Raw genomic sequence first — 20,643 nt, forward strand, 5'->3', positions numbered from 1 at the left:
CACAGCACGTGGGGACATTACTGCCACAAAGATAAATTATCTGGCCCAAAATGTCAGTAGTGCTGGATTTGAGAAAGCTTGCTTTAGAGGGAAAAAAATGAAGCTTTGATTCTAATGAGGACACACTGATTCTAATCTAATAAAGTGAAAAAAAGCAATGTGGAGAAAAATGTGTATAATATACTACCATTTATCTGAGAAAAAGGACAACAAATGTGTGTATGTGTGTATAAATATATATATTTATATATGTACATACCATTCAAATGTTTAAATGGCTACCTACAAAAGGAGTGGGGATATAGGGCAGGGAGGACAGGAATAGAAACCGGACTTCTTTGAAAACACCTTGTTTTGTATACTTGACTTTGGATCCATGAAATATTTTACATTACTATAAAGCAAAATTTTTTTTTAAACATACAATAAACTGCATATATTTAGAGCATACAATTTGGTATCCCAATCTCCCAATTCATTCCCCCCCAACCCTCCCCACTTCCCCCACTTGGTATTTTGTTCTCTACATCTGTGTCTCTATTTCCACCTTGCAAACCAGTTGTTTGTACCATTTTTCTATAGTCTGCATATATGTGTTAATATACGGTATTTGTTTTTCTCTCTAAAAAATTTTAAAAGCAGTTCCTTAAAAATCCTAAGTAAAATGAGACAAAAGAACTTAACTGTGCATTCAATTGGTTGTATAACCAGGCAGAGAGGAATTCTTCCGTGTGACTCTGCATCTAGGCCCTGACATCATAAATAACTGTAAACACCTCGTGAACAGTTCTCAGCAATTGTATTAGTAGTACTGCTGTTGCTTTCAGAAAGTGCTGAGTGTAGGATGGGATGAAAGGAATGAGTACTTATGGTGGTGTCCACAAAGAACCTAAACATTCAGAGTGGGAGAAGCAGATACAACTTTAAGACCCAGGGGATTAACTAAAAACCTTTCAGTTCTGAAGCTGAATCAGCAAGAGTACATTACCTTTAAAACACAGAGAGAGAGAGAGCACGAACAATGAGCACCCTCGGGCTTGGATTAAGCTCTCTAAATACCAGTTCCCACTAAAGGAAACCAGGGCTCCTTGGAGACTTGGCTGATTTTAGGCCTGGAGCAGAGAATGTACAAAATGAATACAGAACATCCTGACTTATACCAGATAGGAAAGAAGTGATAAAGACTATCAGATCTGTATCAAAGAGACCCAGGAGCCAACTTAAGGAGGCTCCCACCAGCCAAAGACAAAACATGAGTATCAATGTTTAACAAATGCAACAAACTTTTATGGCACATGATGGATAGGGGAACACAACCCCCCTGCACCTCCCCCCCGCCACTGGTTACCTCTGAAAGAAGACCACTCATTATTCTGCAATCAGGTAAATAAAAGAAAATAAGTATTCATATTGGCTTTGATATATGAACTACATATATATATCTATCTCAAGATACCCAAATAATGGATAAGAGGAAGTTTCTCTTTATAGAGATATACCAGTTAACGGACAAAGATGAATAACAGACTTACAGCACAACCTTTTTATAACCTCTAATGGATGGATCCAGGTAATTATCATCAATGGCTGCTAACTTCACAGAGAGAAGGCAACCAATTACATACAGCCTAAAGGAAGTCACACCACCACCTACAGAATGCTGTGCCCCCAAACACCCCCACCAATTGGAGGAATCTGGTCAAGCCTAGGGGGTGAGGGGAGGATTGGCAAAATTCAGACGCCAAGAAATTCTATAAGGCACATGACCTGGTTTCTTCAATCAATAAATTGCAGGAAGAAACACAGAGATGGATGATTGGAACAGGATGGGGGTGGGGGCTGACTTTTAGATTAATTCTATGGATTAACAGGGTAAATCAACCAATCACAATGTATTCACCTTATTTATGTCCTGATTCAAATAAATGAACTCTGTGTGTGTGTAGCTTTTTAAAGTCATAATTACCTTTGAGATACACTGAAATATTTACAGATGAAATTATATGATGTCTGGGATTTGCTTCAAAATAAGCCAAGGGAGTGGGTGGGAGAAGGGAGTGGGCGGTGGCAAAGATGAAAGAGGACTGGGAACAAGTTGATAACTACTTAAGACAGATGATGGGGAGATGTGGAAATTTCCCACAATGAAAAGTTTTAAAATTAACAAATGAATAAGCACAGAAACAAACAGACAAACAAGCAAACAGTATTTCAAAATGTTTCCATGATTAAAATGGAACTCCCCCAGAACCGTTTTTACACATAACAATGTCAAAATTGGCGATTTTTGATTAAAATTTGCTTACATGAAACATTTGGGCCAGATATTTAAAGAAGGTGTCCAGATATATATATCAATAATCTGAAAGATTAACACACCAGGGAAAAAATGTTTCATAAACATAACAGATATTGGTACACCTCAGAAACTCCTCTCATGTTTTATACACAGTAAGAAAGTATAATAATGGTGTAAGATATAGTCAGCTTAATCTGAACTAGGAAATCTGTCTCCGATTGAGTGTTGATTTTTCACCATGGGTCACATTCCCCAGCTGACCAATGAATGCCAATTTGTGCAGCCAGTGTCTCTAACGGGGTTGACAAAGCACTCTGCCCACATCATCTCCTCTGCCTGCATTAGAAAAGCACTCACAGTCCTGCACCAGAGGCTAGAGTCAGGGAGGAGGCCTGCGCCCCATCCTGCTCATTAGAGGCTGCACGGCCTGGGGAACATGGGGGAACAGGGACTGCTGCCCCCACCAGGAAATCTGTGGTTTCTGTGAGTAAATAAGTGAGTGACCATCGTGCAAGCTGAGGTGCACTGCAGCGTCTCGAGGAGCAATGCTGCTGTGGGTTCATCTGTTCCCTAGCCTCTGCTGCTTGGTAGTGAGAGGAGTATTCACTGGCCTGGGAAGATATCCTATACACTTTAAAGGGTTAAATAAAGACCACAAAATGTGAGATAATCAAGTAAATATGTATAAAGACTCAAAGTAACATTTTTATGTTAAGTCATGTTCAGAAGCAGAAATGTCACTTGCTAGTACTTATCTTGCAATCCCTCAGGACTGCAGAGGCCAGCTGTTATTTTGCATAACAGGCCACCACTGGGCCAGCCCCACCCCAAGAGGCGCCTCTGTATGCATCAGGCAGCCCACTCACCCCTCTGGGCTCAGGGCTGGGGAGCAGAGGCTGGGCTTCAGCATCACTTGCCCAGTCAGGTTGCAGCCCTGAGCTGGCAAAAGACCACATTCTTGCCACTGTCCTAGAGATACATCTAGTCTTAAGAACAGGAACAGAGAAACTCATAAAAAAGGATGGGCGGGGAGAAAGACACTGGAACTCACCAAAGAAGACACCCCAAATTCAGAGACAAAGGAGAAGCCACAATGAGATGGTAGGAGGGGCGCAATCGTGTTAAAATCAAATCCCATAAATGCTGGGTGGGTGACTCACAGACAGGAGAACAGTTATACTGCAGAAGTCCACCCACTAAAGTGAGGGTTCTGAGCCCCATCTCAGGCTTCCCAACCTGGGAGTCCAGCAACGGGAGGAGGAATCCCCAGAGAATCAGACTTTGAAAGCCAGTGGGATTTGATTGCAGGACCTCCACAGGACTGGGGAAAACAGAGACTCCACTCTTGGAGGGCACACAAAACAGTGTGCTCGCCAGGACCCAGGGGGAAGGAGCAGTGACCCCATAGGAGACTGAACCAGACCTACCTGCTGGTGTTGGAGGGTTGCCTGCAGAGGTGGGGGGCAGCTGTGGCTCACAGAGGAGACAGGGGCACTGGCAGCAGGGGTTCTGGAAAGTGCTCATTGGCGTGAACCCTGCCAGAGTCCACCATCAGCCCCACCAAAGAGCCTGCAGGCTCCAGTGCTAAGGCCAAACAACCAACAAGGTGTGAACACAGCCCCACCCATTAGCAGACAAGCAGATTAAAGGTTTACTGAGCTCTGCCCACCAAACCGGATTAAAGTCTTACTGAGCGCTGCCCACCCAGCCCTACCCACCATCAGTCCCTCCCATCAGGAAGCACGCATGAGCCTCCTAGATAGTTTCCTCCACAAGAGGGCAGACAGCAGTATCAAGCAGTATCAGCAGTATTTCATCTTGTGGAACTGAAAACCACAGCCACAGAAAGATAGAGAAAATGAAAAAGCAGAGAACTTTGTACCAGATGAAGGGACAGGATAAAACCCCAGAAAAACAACTAAATGAAGAGGAGATAGGCACCCTTCCAGAAAAAGAATTCAGAATAATGATGGTGAAGATGATCCAGGACTTTAAAAAAAGACTGGATGCAAAGATCGAAAAGTTTACCGAAGACCTAGAAGAATTAAAGAGCAAACAAACAGAGATATGCAACACAATAACTGAAATGAAAAATACACTAGAAGGAACCAACAGCAGATTAACTGAGGCAGACGGGCGAATAAGTGACCTGGAAGACAGAATGGTGATCATCACTGATGCGGAAAAGAATAAGGAAAAAAGAATGAAAAGAACTGAAGACAGCCTAAGAGACCTCTGGGACAATTTAAACGCACCAACATTCGTATTATAGGGGTCCCAGAAGGAGAAGAGAGAGAGAAAGGACCTGAGAAAATACTGGAAGAGATTATAGTTGAAAACTTCCCTAACATGGGGAAGGAAATAGCTACCCAAGTCCAGGAAGCACAGAGAGTCCCAGGCAGGATAAACCCAAGGAGAAACACGCCAAGACATATAGTAGTCAAGCTGACAAAAATTAAAGACAGAGAAATGTTATTAAAAGCAACAAGGGAAAAACAACAAACAACATACAAGGGAACTCCCACAAGGGTAACAGCTGATTTCTCAGCAGAAACTCTGCAAGCCAGAAGGGAGTGGCATGATATATTTCAAGTGATGAAAGGGAAGAACCTACAACCAAGAATACTCCACCCAGCAAGGATCTCATTCAGATTCGATGGAGAAATCAAAAGCTTTACAGACAAGCAACAGCTAAGAGAATTCAGCACCACCAGACCAGCCCTACAACAAGTGCTAAAGGAACTTCTCTAAGTGGGAAACATAAGAAAAGAAAAGGATCTACAAAAACAACAACAAAACAATTAAGAAAATGGTAATAGGAACATACATATCAATAATTACCTTGAATGTAAATGGACTAAACACATCAACCAAAAAACACACATTGGCTGAATGGATACAAAAACAAGACCCATATATATGCTGTCTACAAGAGACCCACTTCAGACCTAGGGACACATACAGACGGAAAGTGAGGGGATGGAAAAAGATATTCCATGCAAATGGAAATCAAAAGAAAGCTGGAGTAGCAATAGTCACATCAGATAAAATAGACTTTAAAATAAAAAATGTTACAAGAGACAAGAAAGGACATTACATAAAGACCAAGGGATCCATCCAAGAAGAGGAGACAACAATTATAAATATATATGCACCCAATATAGGAGCACCTCAATACACAAGGCAAATGCTAACAACTATGAAAGAGGAAATGCAAGGCAGAAATAGAGACACAGATGTAGAGAACAAACACATGGACACCAAGCGGGGAAAGCGGGGAGGGTTGGGGGGGGATGAATTGGGAGACTGGGATACCAAATTGTACACTCTGCATGCTGTTTATTGTCTGTTAACTGCGTCTCAATAAAAGTTCTTTAAAAAAAAAAAAAGATGAGTGGGGAGTCACACGGGCTGCCTTCCACGCCCCTTCATCTCTCTAGCAGAGCACACTTTGTCTCATCAGAGACACTGTTCAGAAGGAAGAAATTTTCCTCTACCCTTCTAGGTCCTTCTGGATGACCTAAGAATTAAATTGACATGAGACAGATTAACCAGAGAAAATCAAACAAAAGTTTAATAGCACATATACATGGGAGACACCCAGGAAAACTGAGTAACTCAGCAAAATACCTGAGGCCCTCACTTTAAAGCCCTAATTTCACTTTACCATCTTCAGCCAAAGACAAGAGAGGATGTTGGTATAGTAGATGGAACTTTAAAGGGGAGGAAGGCAATTCACATGGAGATGGAAAAGTAAATGTTTGGTAAATAAATGTTTGCTGGGCCCTGCAGAGACAATGGGACAGAGAGAGGAATTTTAACAGACAGTGGTGAGTTCCTGGTTCACACTATAATTATCTATAGGGGTGGCTCCCTTCCTTTAACAGGTTCTCTGTCTCCATTCTTTAAGTTCAGGGAAAGGTCTAAAGTTTCTTCCTGAGTCTTCTGGGCATCAGTTGTTTTCAGTTTGAAATAATCTGCCTGCCAAAGAGACATTTGGGGGAGGCAAATTTTGTTCCCCTACAAGGCTGAATGTTTCTGGGCATCAAGCCCAACCAAGGAGACCTGAGGGCTAGCCAGCTGGAAGGCTTCTGGAATAGTGTTCTCACAGACGAAAAGAATGGCTGTTCCTCCGTCTTTCTCCCTTTGAACACAATTACATGGATGTGATGTTTGGAGCTGCAACAGCCATCTTGTGATCATGAGAGCAGAGTCAAGAAAACAGAGAATTCTCCAGAATCCTGAGGATACTAAACCATATACATAACCAGTCCTGAACCATTTACCTTCAGACTTCACAATAAACTTTTATTTGTTGGACCAGAGAAAAAAGTATCATAATGCCTGAGAGGATGAACTCTGGGGACAGAGAGAACCCCAGTTCATACTAGTTTTGTAATCTTGGCAGATAATTTAACTTCTCCATGCCTCCACTTCTTCATCTGTAAAATGGAAGGGTGAAGGAAAGAGGAAGTTCACAGTTTTTGTGAAGATTAAGTGAGTTAATACATAAAAGTTCTTGGAATAGTGCCTGGCACACACTACCCACTGTGTGAATGGTTACTAATATTACTTGTAAACAGCTGCATCCCAACTAATCAATTTCCTCCTCCCAGCCCGACACAGGGTCCCCAGCCCTGAGCCCTCCTTTTATGCTCTGCCCCCTAAACCCCCCATTCCTAAAGTATTCTGACTACTTTTCTGCAGATGTCTCTGAAATGCAGGCAACCAGCCCTGACTCCCTTCCTGTCATTCCCTGTGCCTCCCACTCCAGCACAATCCACGTGTGCTGTCTCCTCCAAACTGATGCTTCCTCCTGACTCTCTATTTCTTTGCACACATACTGCACAGCCACTTAATATGAAACACATGTAAGCAAATGAATGCTGTTGGCGATATATACATCAATAAAATCCTAAAATTTTCCATAAAATTAAAACTTTCAAATATGTAATGGTTAGAACCAATAGACTAATGAAAAATGAAAACATAGTAAATCTGACCTAGACTCCCTATCTGTTCAATTTAACCAGTATTTACTGAGCCCGAAGCTTGAAGCTCTGGGCACTGAGCTGCAGGGTGGTGATGGGCTGCCAAGTCGAGGGTGAGTGAAGCAAACACCACAGAAGGGGAAGCCTCAGGAAGTGATGTGAAGTCAGCCACAGCCTGTGAGATGTGGAGGCCACCAGGCACTCACAGGGCAACAGCTGCAAAGGATGCTGGGATCACTGAAGATGGTGCAAACACCCCATTTCTAAGCTTCAGAATTTACTGTTTACCTCATTTAGTTTCACATTTTAAAACTTAAACATTACACTGTGAAGCTATTGCTTCATTCCACTGAAGGATTACTTCAGAACAGGAAGCAGTCAGAAATAATCGATATAAACCCTGCAGACCTTTTTCATTTCCCTTTTTCTAAACCAATGACAACTTTGAGGCTTTGCTGTGGCACACATTTTACATAACTCTTCACATGTGCAAAAAAGCACAACATCCAATTTGAGACACATAGATGAGCATCCACTAAGAGCAGAGTGGGTGCTGGCGCCAGGGGCCGGGGGGCCGGCCTGTGGCCCCTCACCCGTGGTGGCCCCTCACCTACGGAAACAGAGCTGCCCTACAGAAACACGCCACAAGCTGCCCACGGGGAGGCAGTCTGGTTATGGAAGACCCAGATAAACAGGTTCCACTCCTTGTTACTGACTTGAAAAAACAAGAGCTGGCCTTCAGTTCTAACTAGAACTGATAGATTCAATAAGCTACGTGATTTTCACGCTCACAGCCTCCACTTTAAAGGCTCTCATTAAAATAAATCACATGCAAGATTCAAAATAAGTTACATTTAAGGGTCCAAAGCGGCATGGCTCAGAATCCCCTAGCTAAGCTGGGGAGCTCAGCACCTACCCTCGTATACATCTAACTCCTTCTATTCAGGAAAGTGCCTGAGACATGTGGCCTTATTAACAATCATTCTTTCCAACCTTCCCAGAAGGAGCACTTTCCTGGAGACTGACTCACTGCAGAGATCTGAATTACGCAAATGGTTCAGGAAGGAAGACCTAGGAGTAGAGTCCCTTTTCTCTTCATTTTGTAAAGCATAAACATGGCTACAATTACAAAAGGGGAGAGCACATGGGATGAGGAGGAATGAGTCTGTTTCCTAAACTGCAAACTGGGAACACAACTGCGTCTGTTCCTGGGGCTGCTGTGGAGAGGATGTGAGTTTGTACCTGGGGTCGGGACACAAGCTCTCAGTGACACTACTAAGCCATGGACACCTCCCGCTCAATACACACACACCCAGTTCTTCATCTCAGAGACACAGAATCTCAGAAATAAGCAGCACTGGATGGTTCGGGTGGCCGGACAGAGCTGGGAGGTTTGACTCCTACAAAAGTGTCCTGCCGACGTCCACCCTCTCCCGGCATAGGACGACCTCGCCCTCCTCAAAGGCCACCATCACACTGCCAACTGGAACATCCTTCCACATAAGGACAATGTGCTCCTTGTGGGGGATCCCTGCTCTGCTCTCCATGATGACTCTGATTTATCTTATCCTCACTGCTAGAAAGGATTCAGCAGTCAAAGGCAGCTGGGAATTTATGGGGTATAGTAGCTGTCATCCGTGAAGTTAAAAATTATGGAAATAAAAAACATTCTATGAGAAAAATGAGTAAAAGACTTGGACAGACAATTCACAGTTAAAGACAAGGAAATGGCCCGTAATTTTCAAAAATGTTCAACTTCACTTATAATAAAAATGAGAGAACATTCCTCTCCTAGCAGACTGCACACATTGGCATACATTAAAAAGCACCACACAGGCATACTCTGTGGATCAGGTGCTTTTACACATTGCTGGTGGGAATGTAAAATGGTACAGAATACTTAGGTAGAGGGATCTGAAAATAACCCCAGAAACCTATATATGCATTATTTTTGACCCAGTGATACTACTACGAATTTACCTTAAAGATACACCCTTAACACCAAAACACATCTGAACAAGGTTATTCAATGCAGTATTGTTCGTAATTACAAAATATTACAATCATAATGGCATCTTCAGGAGACTGAAAAAACAATGGTGCATTCACATAGTAGAGTATGAGAGAGTTCTAAAACACAATGAGAACGCTTCCTAGAAACTGATATGGGGTGATTTCCAGGATACACTAGGAAGTAGAAAAAAGCAAGGAAAGGAGTATATGTAGTATATATACCTTCTGTGTAAAAAAGAACAGGAAAGAAGAAGATAAACATGTATCTCATTTTAAAAAAGAAACCTAAGAAAGATAAACCTGAAACTAATGAAATTTGTCACCTAACAGGAGGGAGATGGGAATGGCTGTGGGGAGATGACGATACTCTGAGTATAACTTCCCATATTGTTTTGATTTGTGGGATTATGTTAATATTTCTTGAATGTATTGTAGGACTAACCCACTGAGTAAATAGATAGAGGATAATGGGAGCCAAGAGCAGTGAGCACACCAAAGCCTGCATTCTAGTTTCCAAGCACCACTCTCCAGTAAAAAGAACTGGGCTCCTTGGAGACACAGCTAATACCACAGCTCAACAGGGGAGAGACAATATGAGCTTGGTACATCCTGTTGTGTCAGAAAGCAAGTAAGTGCTCAAAACTGAAGGGAGTGTAAAAACAAACAAACAAACAAACAAAAAAACCAAATCTGGTACAACCAGAGCTTCAAAATAAATAATGACGGCAGACTATTCTCAGAATGAAATAAGAATTTTTTATTTGAGTGACTTCCCTGGTGGCGCAGTGGTTAAGAATCCGCCTGCCAATGCAGGGCACATGGGCTCGAGCCCTGGTCCAGGAAGATCCCACATGCCATGGAGCAACTAACCTCATGGACCACAATTACTGAGCCTGTGCCCTAGACCCCACGTGCCACAGCTACTGAGCCTGCTCCGCAACTACTGAAGCCCACGTACTCTAGGGCATGCAGGCCACCACTACCGAGTCCACATGCTACAACTACTGAAGCCCACACGCCTAGAGCCCACGCTTTGCAACAAAAGAAGCCACCACACCAAGAAGCCCGTGCATTGCAATGAAGAGCAGCCCCCACTCACTGCCAACACAGAAAGCCCACACGCAGCAATGAAGACCCAACGCAGCCAAAATAATAATAATTTTTAAAAAAAGAATTTTTTACTTGATAACATAAAAGAATAAATGGGGTGAAAAGAAACCCTTTTTTACAGTAGAATACCAACTAATAAATGTAGAAGCAAAAATGGAATTAGAAAATCAGAAATGGGTAAAGTGGGTCACAAAAGGTACAAACTTCCAGCTATAAAATAAATAAGCCATGGGATTTTTTTTTTTTTTAAAGAAAAGAAAACCAGCACTTGACAACCATCACAGAATAGATTTAGGTAAGAATCATCAATGGATGTAAAACAAGGAACAGGATATTTGCATTGTCTCAAAGTATTTCCCCCCCACATACAAATTACTTATTACTTATAAAGGGAAAAATAATAATCAGACAGTCCAGAAACCTGGCCAACACCATCTTATGATGATCAAACACAGCACTGCCAATAATGGGACAAAAGGACAGCAAGTGCCCCTGTTGAGCCTGAGACAGTGACAGCATCACATCTGCTGTACTCCTGCCACAAATGCTCACCCTGATTCTAATCATAAGAAAATGAGAGGAAAATGCAAAGTGAGGATTAAAGGAGCATTGGCCTGCACGCCGAGGTGGGGGAGGGGAGGTGTAAGGCAGAGGAAGGGTGAGGTGAACTGGAGGTGGAGCCCAGATGAGGGTGGGGATTCAGGATGTTCCTGGAACAACTGGAAAAATTTGATTATGAAACAAATTATATCGTAGTATTAAATCAATGTTGCATTTCCTAATTTTGATAAATGTACTGTGGTTATGGAGGAGAAAGTCCTTGTTCTTAAAAACCCCACGTTAAAGTCTTTATGAGTAAAGAGATATGATATTTGCAAGTGGCTCCGGAAATATATATATATATTTTAATAGATTTTGGGCATGAATGATAAAGAAGACAGGTCAATGTGATAATTCAAAGTCTTTATTTCGTAACAGTGCTCCAACAGAAGGGCGCTCCATGGGAACACAACTGTTTTGTGAGTGCCCTATCCTAGCCCTAGAAGTACCTGGGACACAACAGGTATGCAATAAATTTTTGTTTTATACATGAATAATGAATATATATATATGAAAAATAAATGAACAAACAATATCCATTTCCTTCCAGAGAAAACGTACATTTCCTACAAGGGTGTCCAGGCCCCTGCCGAGGCAGGTGAGGGTGGGAGCTGCGTGTGCACTGGGGCTGGGATGTGCACAGACTGACTAAGGGGAGGAGAGCTCTTCATCAGCGCCCTGGACAAAAAGTGATGACGGTCTAAAGGCAGTGAGGCTGTGGGGACTAAACAGAGAGAAGAAAGATTTAGGAGGTGGAATCCACACGACTTTTTTTTTTTTTTTTTTTTTTTGGCTGCGTCAAGTCTTAGTTGCAGCACTTGGGATCTTCACTGCGGCGTGCAGAAGCTTTCATTGTGGCGCACGGGCTTCTCTCTAGTTGTGGCACGTGGGCTCCAGAGTGCTCAGGCTCAGTAGTTGTGGCACACGGGCTTAGTTGTCCTGTGGCATGTGGGATCTTAGTTCCCTGACCAGGGATTGACCCTGCATCCCCTGCACTGGAAGGTGGATTCTTAACCACTGGACCACCAAGGAAGTCCCCACAGGACTTGATAATGGACTAAACGTGGACTAAATGGCAGAAGCCAAGCATGACCCCAGGTTTCCAGGCCTGGGCAGCTGAGAAGACGCTAACGGTGCAGAGAGGAAATATGAGAGGAGGCGCAGATGCAGAAGATTAAACAAGGTATGTTTATTCTGGGCGTTTACCAACATCTCACATGAGGCCTAATTCAGAAGCATATATTGAAGTCACATCCTTCTAGATCACTGCTCCTCATCTGTACTAACAACACGTGTGGCAAAGTTCACTGGCTTGCCAGAGGTTTACTTGCCCAGAAGGACCTTCCGTGGCCTTACCATCCTCCATAATTGCAGGCAGGAAGGTGACACAGCCAGAGGACCAGCTGACAATGCTGAAAGAGAGGCATTCTAGTCCATGCTAAGAACACAGAGATATCCAATTTTGTTTTCTTCCATAAGTTACAGAGGAACCATATTTTATTAACATGGTGGTGAAGAGTGGTAATAAAACCAAGTTTCCAAAAAAAAAAAAAAAAAAAAGAAAGAAAGAAAGAAAGAAGAAGAAAAAAAACACCAAGCTTCCATCAACTGTAGTCATGTTAATTAACTGTCTATACGTGAAAAACAAGATTTCTTCTTATCCCACTTGTATTAGTTTCCTGTGGCTGCTATAACAAATTACCACAAAGTTGGTGGCTTAAAACAACAGAAATTTATTCTGACAGCTGTGGAGGCCGGAAAGCCCAAATCATCATGTCAACAGAGTCGTGCTCCCTCAGAGGCTCTGGGGATGAGTCCTCCCCTTGCCTCTTCCAACTCCCGGTGGTGGCTGGCATGTCCAGGTATTCCTGGACTTGTGGCCACATCACACCCATCTCTGTCTCCGTCTTCACATGACCTCTTCCTCTGTGTCTGCCTGCCTCCAAGTTCCCCAGCCTGTCTCTTATCAGGATACATGTGACTGCATTTAGGGCCACCCAGTGATCCAGGATAAGCCCTTCCTCTCAAGATCCTCGACTCAATCACATCTTCAGCCACATAAAGTAATACTGACTATTTTGCCATATAAGGTAATATTCACAGGTTCTGAGGATTAGGATGTGGATAAGTCTTTTGGGGGACCACAATTCAGCCTACCACATATTGTAAATGAGTAATGGGAGTATGTCACACTTGACACAGGAAGATCCCATATCACTGACCAATATTTTAATAAACTGACACGGTAGTAGACAAATTCATTCTTCCTCATTGTTCATATAACAGGAAAGAAGATCATAGCTACAATAAAATTCTTCTTTATTAACTAACTACTCAACCAAATATTTCATGAAAATGAGTAAAATAAAATTTAACCTCATAAAGATACAACAAACTTCCATGGTATTGGTATTTATAACTAAAAATGTTAATACATACACACAAAATTGGTTTTCAACACCGGATAGTATCAGCCTTCCCTTCTATTTGTGCCAGCCACACTGTGACAGCCTACTTTTAATTGGATGTTGCTGAAATAGACTTAACCACGGTGTTGGATTAACTGTCACCTGTCTAGGGATCACACTGCAGTATAAAACGACCACATAAAACACATAAACTCCAGACGGCAGCGTGAAAAACTGAACAAAATCTGCACTGAGCAACTTGAAACCTTCAGGCCTAGATAAAAAACACTGACACTTCCACAAGCACAGTTATCCTCCTTTTCATTTAGTTTGAGACAACTCTTAAAGGTGTTCTTTTCCTAAGAAGATACAGATCTGAATCAAAAAATAAAAGGAGCTACTCCATTGCTAGCATTTAGAGACCACATTTTACTCACACATTAACCAACCTCCCACAGTGCTTGTGACACCGCTATAAAGACCCTGCCCTCCAAGAGCCCCAATCAGCAGCCCAGGCCACCTACCCCGACATGCCCACACCTGCATGAAACGCATGGCTATTGGCATTTGAAACGAGCTATTCTCTACGCTACCTCTTCCTATTTTGCAATATCTGAGCAGGAAGTTATGGCAAAAAACAAATGCCAGCTAGACACGAGAAAACCATACTTCTAACCCCATTTGTTGAGTTTAGAGAGATTCTATCTCACTATACACAGTAATAGCTGTGCTGGGCAAGGAAGAGGATTCACCCATCAAATACTTCGGAGGCCACAACCTTGGGAGGACGGATAGTGGGGGCACCATTAGGATACTGACCCGCAGGAGAGGGGATGTCATGTGAACCCCGCTGGGTCACAGTACTGCCATGCTTCGTCTTCCCTATCATTCACCAAAGGGAGCTCCATCTGGAATGATCATGGGATTTCACAGGAATCAAAACTGTTTCTCACTGGGAGAAGGTTAGGGACTCCCTGTGCCCTGGGCGAGGGGCAGGAAATCACAACTGAGCCTTGGGAAAGAAGGGGTTTAGAGGAAAGAAAGGAAGAAGACTGAGTATAGAGGCTGAAAGACAAAGCTAGGAACTCAACACAGAAGTTCCCAACCCAGATAATATCTCAATTTCTCCAGGGAAGAAAGAAGGCCTAGTTTTTGGGGGGTTTTTTTTTTTAACTTTTTTTTAAAGAACTTTTATTGAGATGCAATTGACATACAATAAACTGCATATATTTAAAGTTACAATCTGATATTTTTTCTTATTAGTAATGTATGTATGGTAATTCCTGAGTCTAACCGAGAACACCTGGAGGTGCTTAACTCTAGGACAGGGATCATCTTATCCCCTTCCCTCTCTCTGGAGCTCTGGGAAAACAATGGAGACAGACTGGCACCAGCTTTCTTCTTTGCCAACTGTTAACCCTTCAGATGCTGGAAGAGGGGGTTAGTACAGAAGGGAGAAAAAGTAAGGTCAGGTAACTGACAAGATCTGGGTATACTTGGCCACAGAGCTGAGTGATTCCAACTGTGATGAGCTTCAAAACAGAAATACAAATTCTGAAGACACTTCAACTCCTTATAAATCATTTATGATTCCCTTTTTCAAATTCTGCCTTTTTCAAAACAGGATTTAAATAAGTAAATAAGATGTTTTCACCATAGCAAAAATTCACCATTTGCAGGCTCAAAATTTAGGCTAAGAGACAAAAAAGGGAGACAAATAAAAGAAATCCTTAAGTTTAAATGCATTCAAGTAGGTCTATAAAGATATCCTACTATTCCTGAGCCCTAACCTGACAAAAAAGTAAACAGAAACTTTATAAGTAACACCATTAATTACCACCCGCAAAAAATCTTAACTCAGGTAAAAGTAAAGAAAAGAAAGTCTCTATGTTGGGTGGGCCTTTCCTTACTGATGTGTGGCTCTTGGTGGTGGACCTGTAGGTCAGCTGTGACTCTTCACACAGGAAGCATATCCCTACAGTTTCTTTCCCATCATTAATTCTCAAGACATCAAACTTTCATCCAGAGGAAAGAAAGGAGAAGAGGAAAAATCACTAGGGGACACTACAAACAATCGGGAAAAGCAGAGGCCATTTCTTATGAAGCGATAGAGAGAAATGCCTGGGAGATGACAGTCACTGCTGGAAAAGCAATAAAAAGAAATTGCCCCACCAGATGGAGCAGTAAAAACCACTGCCTGGGAGGAGAGGAAGCAGAGCGCTGCAGTGAAACAGGCAAGCAGAAAACGTCTGCGTAAGTCTCCAGTCCTTACGGGTGAGGAGTCACTGAACAGATGATATGCTCAATCCACAGTGACTCAATCCATAGTTCTGGAACCCCAGCTCATGGTTCACTCCACCCTCTTTGTGCTTTTTTTTTTTTTTAACATATACGAATCTTGAATTAGAAACCATGAATGAGTGACTGTCTACTATGTGTCAGGAGTTATACAAAGCACAACTATAAGCAGGCATAATTCCTGCTCTTTGTTCTTTTCCTTTTGAAATAAGTTTAGATACTCAGAAACACCGAAAAACTAGCACAGAATTCCCATCTAGCCTTCATCCAGCATCCCTAAGGTTAGCATCTTACATAACAACAGTGCAATTACTGAAAGTGGAAAATCTGCCCTGGTACAATACTATTAGCTTATCTACAGACCGTACTTGAACTTCACCAGCCAGAAGTCACCGTGGTCCCTTCCCGTCTGGGGGTCAACACAGAACCCACATAACATGTGGTCCTCAGATCTCCTTTGTCTCCTCTAATCTGTGACAGGTCCCCAGTCTCTGGCCATCATGAACTTCACAGTTCTGAAAAACACCAGCAATTATTTTGTAGCCTCTTCCTCAGTTTGGGGTTCTCTGATGTGTCTTCTTCCTCAGCTTGGGGCTCTCTGATGTGTGTTCTTCCTCAGTTTGGGGCTCATCAAGTGGGCCAAAATGTTTGGTCATTAGTAATGAGAACTCTGACCATTTGATTAAGTAAAGTCTGCTAAATTTCTACACTGAAAAGCCGCTATTTTCCCCTTTGTAATTCATAAGTATGGGGTTGGCCAAAAGGTTCCTTTGGGTTTTAAAGTAAAAATGAGACATATTTTACATTTTCACCAAGAACTTTACTGAACAACATATTCACCATTTTGTTCCACTACCTTCTGCCATTTTTCAGGCAACTTCATAATTCCATCTTCCCAAAACTTTTTATCTTTTTGAGCAAAGAACTGTTCCAGGTGCCTTTTACAGTCTTCCAGGGAACTGAAATTTTTTCCATTAAAAGAATTTTGTAAAGACCGAAATAAATGGAAATCGGAAGGTACAATATCTGGTGAACACGGCGGATGAATCAGAACTTTCCAGCCAAGCTGTAACAGTTTCTGCCTGGTCATCAAAGAAACATGAGGTCTTGTGCTATCCTGATGGAAGATTACGTGTTTTCTGTTGACTAATTCCAGACACTTTTTGTCAAGTGCTGCTTTCAGTTGGTCTAACTGGGAGCAGTACTTGTTGGAATTACTTGTTTGGTTTTCCGGAAGGAGCTCATAATAGAGGACTCCCTACCACTCCCACTATATACACAACATCACCTTCTTTGAATGAAGACCGGCCTTTGGTGTGGTTGGTGGTGGTTCATTTCGCTTGTCCCGCGATCTCTTTTCTGTTCCACATTATTGTACAGTATCCACTTTTCATCGCCTGTCACAATTTGTTTTAAAAATGGAATGTTTTCATTATGTTTAAGTAAAGAATGGCACAAGAAATACGGTCAAGAAGCGTTTTTTTCACTTAACTTATGTGGAACCCAAACATCAAAGTGATTAACATAATCAAGCTGGTACAAATGATTTTCTTCTCTTTTTTTTTAAGAACTTTTATTGAGATACAGTTAACATACAATAAACTGCATATATTTAGAGTGTACAATTTGGTATTTTTTTCTTATTAGTAATGTATATATGGCAATCCCAATCTTCCAATTCAATCCCCCCCCAACCCTCCCCGCTTTCCCCACTTGGTGTCCATATGTTTGTTCTCTACATCTGGTACAAATGATTTTCAATATTTGATTTGGATATTTTGAGTAAATCTGCTATCTCTCATGTGGTATAATGTCGATTGTTCTCAATTAATGTCTCAATTTGAATGCTATCAACTTCAACTGGCCTACCCGACTGTGGAGCATTGCCCAGCGAATAATCTCCAGCATGAAACTTTGCACCACTTTTGACACATTCAATTAGTCACAGCATCTTCTCCATACAGTGCACAAATCTTTCTTTGCGTTTCAGTTGCATTTTTACCTTTCTTGAAATAAGAAAGCCTAATATGCCAAAAATGTTGCTTTTTTTCTTCCATTTTCAATATTAAAATGCCTACACAAAAATTCACCAATTTTGATGTTTTTTTTAATGCATGCTGACATGACAGCTGTCACAACACAACCTAACAAAATTACTTCAAATGAAGTTAAAGACAACTAAGTGCTACTAGAGCATCTTATGGAAAAAACCAAACGAACCTTTTAGCCAACCCAGTATCTTCTAGGGAGAGACTTCAAGACCTTTCAACTATATCTCAACATTCCTTCCATGACTAATTCTGGCATCTGTCAGTGATTCCTGCCTGTAACAAACAAGGCTGCCCTGAATGACCTTGTGCACACGTTTTTGTATTTTGGAGGTGTACATTTAGGGTTAATCTCTAGAAGCGTAATCCCTCGGCCAAAAGGTGAGTACACTTGTAACTGTATTCAGAGTTGCCAAACTCCCCTCCAGAGTGAGGTGCCAGTTTGCACTCCCACCATCTTTGCCTAACTTGAGATGTCATATTTATGATATACTATATTTCCATGTGTACTTGGGTCCACTTTCAAGGAGGGGGCGTCTCCCTACTGCCTGGCCAACAGAATGTGCTGTCATTTTTTTAAATTTTCACCGGTCTGATAAGTAAAGAATGACACCTCAGTGTAATTTTACTTTGCATTTCTCCAAGTAGAAGCTTCAGTGCTTTTTCATATTTTAAGGCCAATTTTCATCTTTTATATATATGTGGATTACCCGTTCATCTCGTCTTCCTGCTATCACATTTTTGACTCCGTGATATTTAGCAGTTGTTTGTACATTATGGACACTAGCCCCATGCCTGTGGTATATGTGCTGTTTCCCCCAGTTTGTAATTAGAAAGCCTTTCTCTACACTGAGCTATGAGGAATTCATCCATGTTTCCTTCTAGTTTGCACAGTTTCACTTTTACATTTACATCCTTGGTCCATTTGTAGCTTATTCTTCTGTATGGTGTGAGGTATGGATCTAGTTTTATCTTTTTCCAAACAGGTACCCAGATGCCCCAGCACTGTTTATTTAAACATCCATCTTTGCCTAACTTGAGATGTCATATATATGATATACTATATTTCCACTTGTACTTGGGGCCACTTTTAACTTTAAGTCTACACCCCTGGTCTATTTGTCTCTTGGTGAGCCAGCAGCATGCTGTTTTAATTACAGAAGCTTTTCAGGATGTTCTCACGTGTGGCAGAGCCAGTCACCCCTGGTGGATTTACTTTTCGGTGTTTTCCTGGCTATGCTTAATGTTTGTTTTCCCATTTAACTTTAATATCATCTTGTGTAACTTCATTTTTTTTAAGTGTTGGTATTTTTCCTGGGATTGTATGAAATTCATTAATGAACTAGGGAGAATGGAAACCTTTATAAATCCAATTCATGCCCACCTAGAAGGGAACACCTCCCAATGTGCTGAAGTCATCCTCCGTGGCTTTCAGGGGCATGTTAAGTTTACCTCAGAGAGTTTCACACATTTCTTCTTTATTTCTACAACTCTGCTGTGGCACCAAAGCAGCCACAGACAAAATACAAACAAATGGGTAAGGCTAAATTCCAATAAAACTTTATTTGCAAGGAAGGTAACAGGCCCAGGGGCCTTAGTTTGGTGACTGTTTTCATGAATGTTTTGCTGGTAAGAGGAAAAGTTGTGTGAGCCCCAATTTTTTGGTTCTCTTTTATTTAGAGCCCTAAATTTTCCCCTTTTGCTTCTTTTCCCCTCACCACCCAAATGCCAAAGGATGCTTCTCCCTCCCTTTTTGCCTTCTTCTCCTGAAGACTCTTACCCATCCTTTTAAGCCCACAACCTATAATCCATGCTCTGCTTTACCTGACCGCTTGTTTCAGTGCTCTCACACTCAGAGGGCACTTGGCCTTCCGGGTGGTGGTTTCTGATCACCCTCAGACCCTGCTGTGAGCCCCCTTCTTCTCATTTTCCGGCAGGTATTCCTGGCCTGCCTTTGCAGAGTCTGCTGAGGGGCATGACTGTGGAGAGGGGATACCAGAGATTATATGTTGAGATTTGAGTTTCTCTTTATTTTCAAGTTTGGGCATATCATGTCTTTATGCTGAGGGCACAGTTTTTAAATACAGGTAGTTTAATTTCCCCCTTCTTGTTTTTCTACATTGTTTTGAAGGAAATATTTGGAGACAGGGACGTAAGACACAACCACTGTCATCAGCTACAGAACGTCTCCATTTCCTTGTTTTCTTGAAGCCTAGAGACCAGGGAGCAATACTGATATCAATACTGACATCAAGATGGTGATGATAACAGAAACGATAATAACAATAATGTGTATCTCACAGTGCAGACATCTTATGGAGTAAAAATAACATCCTTTGAAAGAACAAAAGGGTGGGCGTCTTTCCTAGGGTTTGTTTTGTTATTATTTTTTAAGATGGTAATGATTAAGGATTCAGGGAAGGCTCCCAAACAAAATGACATCAAAGATGAGACCTGAAGCATGAATAGAGTCCAGTGGGCAGAGGAAGAGAAAACTTGGCAGCATGGGCCAGGGGAAGGTCAAGTGCACTAGACACTGAAAGTCGGCTGGAGTCGGTGTGGGACGCAAGGGCTGCGGCTGCAGTGAGAGCAGGAACCAGATCAAAGAGACTTTTTAGCCCAGTTGAAGAGTTTTAGACTGTACCAGGGCCAATGAAAAGCCATTAAAATGCTTTGAGCAGGCCAAAATCCCTCTGAAATGAAACCCATAATGTCCCCAGAGTGGAGAAGAAGTGCCAAGTTCAGGAATTACTGCACAGTGTTCAGGTTACACTTTCTTTATTGCACTTCAAAAACACAGAGAAAAGTTATGATCGTTTGAAAAGCACAGAATTTCTAAATATCTCTAAGAGTACAATGTTAAAGGCAAACATTAA

The 20,643-nt window shown here is 41.9% G+C and overlaps 1 protein-coding gene across 13 annotated transcripts in view; it reads right to left on the bottom strand.

Annotated features, from left to right (window-relative positions):
• The window catches only part of RPTOR (regulatory associated protein of MTOR complex 1), a 349,362-nt gene that overhangs the window by 205,861 nt on the left and 122,858 nt on the right, over positions 1-20,643 (bottom strand). The window contains exons 1-2 of one of the 13 annotated variants that reach the window (XM_057714271.1): positions 17,008-17,117; positions 16,088-16,234 (exon numbers count right to left, since the gene is read on the bottom strand). The exons of 11 other annotated variants lie outside the window; for them this stretch is intronic. The gene's annotated coding sequence lies outside the window, so the exon portion shown is untranslated. Of the gene's footprint in view, positions 1-16,087; positions 16,235-17,007; positions 17,118-20,643 lie in introns of those variants that run through there. One more of the 13 variants, XM_057714270.1, reaches the window with a different exon arrangement.

This window comes from Hippopotamus amphibius, chromosome 17, assembly GCF_030028045.1.
Source record: "Hippopotamus amphibius kiboko isolate mHipAmp2 chromosome 17, mHipAmp2.hap2, whole genome shotgun sequence".
In the NCBI taxonomy this organism is placed as follows: domain Eukaryota; kingdom Metazoa; phylum Chordata; class Mammalia; order Artiodactyla; family Hippopotamidae; genus Hippopotamus; species Hippopotamus amphibius.